This window comes from Bison bison, unplaced genomic scaffold (assembly GCF_000754665.1).
Source record: "Bison bison bison isolate TAMUID 2011002044 unplaced genomic scaffold, Bison_UMD1.0 scf7180017864215, whole genome shotgun sequence".
Lineage (NCBI taxonomy): Eukaryota > Metazoa > Chordata > Mammalia > Artiodactyla > Bovidae > Bison > Bison bison.
Window position 1 is genome coordinate 9,652,707 of NW_011494787.1, and position 5,928 is coordinate 9,658,634.

The 5,928-nt window shown below is 41.4% G+C and overlaps 1 pseudogene; it reads left to right on the forward strand.

Annotated features, from left to right (window-relative positions):
- Positions 1 to 3,693: 3,693 nt before the first annotated feature.
- On the forward strand, positions 3,694 to 5,519 carry LOC104992507 (annotated as a pseudogene).
- Positions 5,520 to 5,928: the final 409 nt, after the last annotated feature.

Here is a 5,928-nt window from a genome sequence, read left to right on the forward strand (position 1 = left end):
CCGGGAGTTGGTGATGGACAGGTAAGCCTAGTGTACTGCAGTCCATGGGGTCACAAAGAGTCGGACAGGACTGAGAAACTGAACTGAACTGAAGCTGCAGTAACAGATCATATTCTCCTCTCATAGGTGTTGACTAAGTTTTCCAGGAGGCTCAGTGGTAAAGCATCTGTCCGCCAAAGCAGGAGATGCAGAAAAATCAGGTTTGATCCCTGGGTCAGGTAGACCCCTGGAGAAGAAAATGGTAACACACTCCAGTATTCTTGACAGGATAATCCGATGGACAGAGGAGCCTCGTGGGCTGTGGTCCATGGGGTCCAAACAGGCAGACAGAACTGAGCATGGAGGCACGCTCGAAAACAGAGGGTAGGTTAGAAAGTTGGCCAATTAACCCACTGATTAAAGGAAGAGAGAAGCTGGTATGGGTGACCTGAGAATCCTCCCAGTAGCAATGTCAAATCAGGTCATGAAGTAGAAGGAAGAGGTGACAGGATGGTTCTTACCACCTCTTCCTCTTTCTTGATCACTTGGTTAATACCAATTCCACTTACTCTTGGCTTCCAGAACCACCACTGCCCTTGACCTTTGGCCCTGATCTTGGCCTGAAGCAGTTCAGTCATCTTATCATTTGTTTCAGGCCTTGTCTTCAGCATTCCCAAAAGCCCCCATTAGTGAAGTTACCCTTTTGAATGAGAATAAACAAATAAGCCTATGAATGGATTGAAAAAGTCTACTTGCTAAATGTCTGTTGAAGATAAGATATAAGTTTGACAGGGGCCAGAGTTACATTTTAGATTGTTTGGAAGATGTACAGAAGTGGCATAATCACCCCCTCAATCCCCCAATTTAAATTGCTTTCTGATAGGTACTGAGAGCTGCAATTTGACCTGCTTAAATCCTTCTCACATGTAAAAGCTTAACTCAGATGACAGTCCCATCTTGAAGCCTCCCTCTTCCCCTGTATCTCCTGCGAGGCAATATTAACTGTTCCTTCTTCCAGGATCTTTAATACTTAATTCATAAACTTCTTGTGGCATTTTCATGTTACGTTATTTAACTCCGTGCATCTATGTATCATTCTTGCAAAAGACCAATCTCCCAAAGGCAAAATTAAATCTTATTTATCTTTACATCTATGATGCCAAACAGAACATTGGACATGTGGCAGGTGCCAGAGACATTGCTCACTGAATTGAAAGTTAGTTGAGGGTCAACGGTGTGTAGCAGAAGCTGCCTACAAAGAGGTAATATGGAAAACCGTAAGAAGGGCATGAGCTCTGGTTTTAGAGAAACCCAAGGTCAAATCCCAACTCTGCCAACTATGAGCTATGATATAACCTTAGATAATGTTATTTAACCTCTCAAAAACTACCCTTGCCCTTGTAAAATGGAGATAATCATTTCTATCTTGCTAGATCACACTGTAAATTAACCAAAAGGCATGCACAGTACTTAGTATCTGATGAGCTGCAATGACCATGAGAGTTGCAATGAACAACCAGATGCCCTTGGATAGGTCTTACTGGTTCTGTGTGCCCATCCTCCAGCTTTTGTGTGCTTCGGTTCTAATGGACGACACCCACTATTTCTCTCAGAGGAATACCTTTGGGTTGCTAGAAGGGATTTGGCCTAAACAAACAGAATCCCGAGACTGAAGTATTGATGTTTGTGGCTGTGATTCATACAGGAGTGTACCAGCCCAACACCCTTGCCTGTGGGTGAGATAAAAATAGTAATTTAACTTATGCTGTCAAGCTCCCCTTGGGACCTGGCTAAGGCAGGAGCATCGCCTATACTCACACCCTGGTTTGACTTCTCCCCCCATTTTCTCTTGCTTCCTACACTCCTTCTGTCTTCTGCTAGAACCACTGACTTAATATATTTTGTGATGTGACTTCTTTTCTCAGGGTCTACTTCTGAAAACCTAAGACGTGAGTGCTCTCAAAACAGAAACTGTTATTACAACCCAAAATGGCTTAAAAACAAATACAAAAAACCACCACCCCTAAAAACATCTTCCTGTTGTCACCATCCACCTACCTTTCCTATTCTGCCCTCATTGCATTTTTTCCTCTTCAACATGTTCATCCCACCCAGGGAAAAGGAGAATCAGGAGACTTACTTTTTCTTTTGATGAAATGTATTTGTATTCATATTCTTCATTGAGTGGCTGCCTATTCAAAGCGGGTTCGCTCAGTGCTCAGCATCTTGAGGGTGATTAACAAATGTGAAAAATAAAACAAAACTATGTTCAGCAATGTCTCACAGAGATGGGAGAGATGCTTTCCATGAAAATCTTGTCCAGGAGAGCCAAGAAAACAGATGAGACTCTTCTGGCTATGCTACTTACTGAGTGACTTTGGGTAAATTAATCTTCCTAAACCTCAGTTTCCTGATCAGCAGATTTGGAAAAATAACAGTCTTTACCTCCCAAGGTTGTTGTGATCCAATGAAAAGATGTACATAAAACATGTAGCTCAGTACCTGGCCCGAAATAAACACAACCCAAGAAGCTAGTTCTTGTTGTTGTCATTGTTTTGTTCATTGTTTTAACACTTTCTTTCCCTTACTCTTCTAAAATGAACAAGGACAACAAACTTAATTTGAAAAACGTGGGTTATCTCTCCTGGACGAAGAACGCTTAAAGGATGGAATAGTATTTACTAAGGCTGAGGGGCTACCAAGGAGGAAACAGAACAGACTCATTTTGTCTGAAGGCATATAGAACTACCAATCGTTTGTGAAACTCCTATGAAGCTGTTTCATCAATACGAATGGAATTACCCAAAAGTCCTCATTTCCCTATACTAGGATGGGGTCCATGGGAAATGGTGTGCTCCCTCCCACAAGGGACTTTCATGCAGGTAGGGACTAAACAACCACTTTCTGAGAATACAGGCACAGCTCTTTTAATTGAGCTTTGTTTTAGTGCACTCCGCAGACATTCCGTTTTTTACAAATTGAAGATCTGTGGCAACGCTGCACTGAGCAAGTCTATCAGTGCCATTTTTCCAACAGCATTTGCTTACTTGGCAACTCCGTCACATTTTAGCAATTCTATGATGAAGAATTGATGCTTTTGAACTGTGGTGTTGGAGAAGACTCTTGAGAGTCCCTTGGACTGCAAGGAGATCCAACCAGTCCATTCTGAAGGAGATCAGCCCTGGGATTTCTTTGGAAGGAATGATGCTAAAGCTGAAACTCCAGTACTTTGGCCACCTCATGTGAAGAGTTGACTCACTGGAAAAGACTCTGATGCTGGGAGGGATTGAGGGCAGGAGGAGAAGGGGACAACAGAGGATGAGATGGCTGGATGGCATCACTAACTCAATGGACCTGAGTCTGAGTGAACTCCGGGAGTTGGTGGTGGACAGGGAGGCCTGGCGTGCTGCGATTCATGGGGTTGCAAAGAGTCAGACACAAGTGAGTGACTGAACTGAACTGAACTGATGATGTTTCGAACTTTTTCATTACTACTATACTTGTTACAATGATCAGTGATCTTTGATGTTAACATTGTAATTGTTTGGGGGCACCGCAAACTGTACCCATAAAAGGCTAACTGAATTGATAAATCTTGCAAGTGTTCTGACTGCTCTACCAACCTGCAGTTCCCCTGTTTTTCCCCCACTCCTTGGGCCTCCCTATTCCTTGAGACACAACGATATTGAAATTAGACCAATTAATAACACTACAATGGCTTCTAAGAGTTTAAGTGAAAAGAAGGATTCCATATCTCTCATTTTAAATAAAAAACTGGAAATGATTAAGTTTAGTGAGGAAGAGATGTCAAAAGCCAAGAGAGGATGAAAGTGAGGCCTCTAGTGCCAGAGTCTAGAATTAAAAAGTTCTTGAAGGAGATTAAAGTGCTATTTCAGTGAGCATATGAATGATAAGAAAACAAAATAAACTCATTCCTGATATGGGGAAAGTCTCAGTGGTCTGGATAGAAGATCAAATGAGGTACAACATTCCCCCAAGCCAAAGCCTAATTCGAAGCCAGGCCCTAATTCTCTTCAATTCTTTGAAACCTGAGAGAGATGAGGAAGTTGCAGAAGAAAAGTGTGAAGCCAGAAGAGGTTGGCTCCTGAGGTTTCAGAAAAGAAGCCACCTACACAAGATAAAAGCGCAAGGTGGGGCAGCAAGTGCTGACGTGCTGATGTACAGCTGCCAGTTATCCAGATCTGACTCTTTATGGCCCTATGGACTACAGCACACCAGGCTCCTATGTTCATGGGATTTTCCTGGCAAGAATACTGGAGTGGGTTGTCATTTCCTTCTCCAAGAAGATCTAGGCAAGAAAATCAAACAAGATGGTTACACTAAACAACAGATTTTTAATGCAAACGAAACAGCCTTAAATTGGAAGAAGATGCCATCTAGGTCTTCATAGTTAGAGAGAAGAAGTCAACACCTGGCTGCAAAGTTCAAAAAGGATAGGCTGACTCTCTTGTTGCGGGCCAGTGGGGTTCAAGCTGGTGACCTGAAGCCAATGCTTATTTACTGTTCTGAAAATCCTAGGGTCCTTAAGAATTATACTAAATCTATTCTGCCTATGCTCTATAAATGAATGACAAAGCCGGAGTGACGACATGTCTGTTTACAACATGATTTACTCAACATTTTAAGTCCACTGTTGAGATCTACTGCTCAGAAGATTCCTTTCAAATTACTACTGCTATTGACAATGCATCTGATTACCCAAGAGCTCTGATGGAGATGTACGAAATTCACATTCATGCCTGCTAAAAAAAATACATACTGCAGCCCATAGATCAGGGAGCAATTTCAGCTTTCAAGTCTTATTATTTAAGAAATACATTTCATAAAATGACAGCTATCTGAGGTAGTGATTCCTCTGGTAGACCTGGGTAAAAATTCACCATTCTAGATAACATTAAGAACATTTATGACCTACGGGGAAAAGGTCAAAATATCAACATTAATAGGAACTTGGAAAAAGATGATTTCAATCCTTATGGATGACTTTGGGGTATTTAAGACTTCAGTGGAGAAAGTAATTGCAGATGTGGTGGAAATAGCAAGGGAGCTAGAACTGACTGGAAGGAGAGCCTAAAGATGAGACTGAATTGCTACAATCTCAGGATCAAACTTACACAAATGAGAGGATGCTACTTAGGGATGAGCAAAGAAAGTGGCTTCTTGAGATGGAATCTCCTCTCGGTGAAGATGCTGTGGAGACTTTTAAAATGACAACTAAGGATTTAAAATATCACATAAACTTAGTGGATAAAGCAGTGGTAGGGTTTGAGAGGCTTGATTCCAATTTTGAAAGAAGTTCTACTGTGGATAAAATGCTATCAAAATAGCATTAGCATTGTATGCCACAGAGAAATAAAGAAATCTTCCATGAAAGGAAGAGTCAATCAATGCAGTAAATTTCATTATTGTCTTATTTTAAGAAATGGCCACAACCACTTCAACCTTTAGCAACCACCACAGTGATTAGTCAGCACCCATGAACATCAAGCCAAGACCCTCCACTAGCAAAAAAACTATGATTTCTTAAGGCTCAGATGATGGTTAGCATTTTTTAGCAATAAATTATTTTTTAATAAGGTATGAACACTGTTTTTGTTTTTTAGACATAATGTTATTGCACAGTTAATAGACTACAGTATAGTGTGAATATAACTATACGTGCACTAGGAAACAAAAAATTTACTGTGGTCTGGAATAGAACTGAACCTACATTATATTCGAGATATGCCTGTACTATCAGAGAAGGCAATGGCACCCCACTCTGGTACTCTTGCCTGGAAAAATCCCCTGGACGGAGGAGCCTGGTAGGCTGCAGTCCATGGGGTCGCTAAGAGTCAGACATGACTGAGCGACTTCACTTTCACTTTTCACTTTCATGCATTGGAGAAGGAAATGGCAACCCACTCCAGTATTCTTGCCTGGAGAATC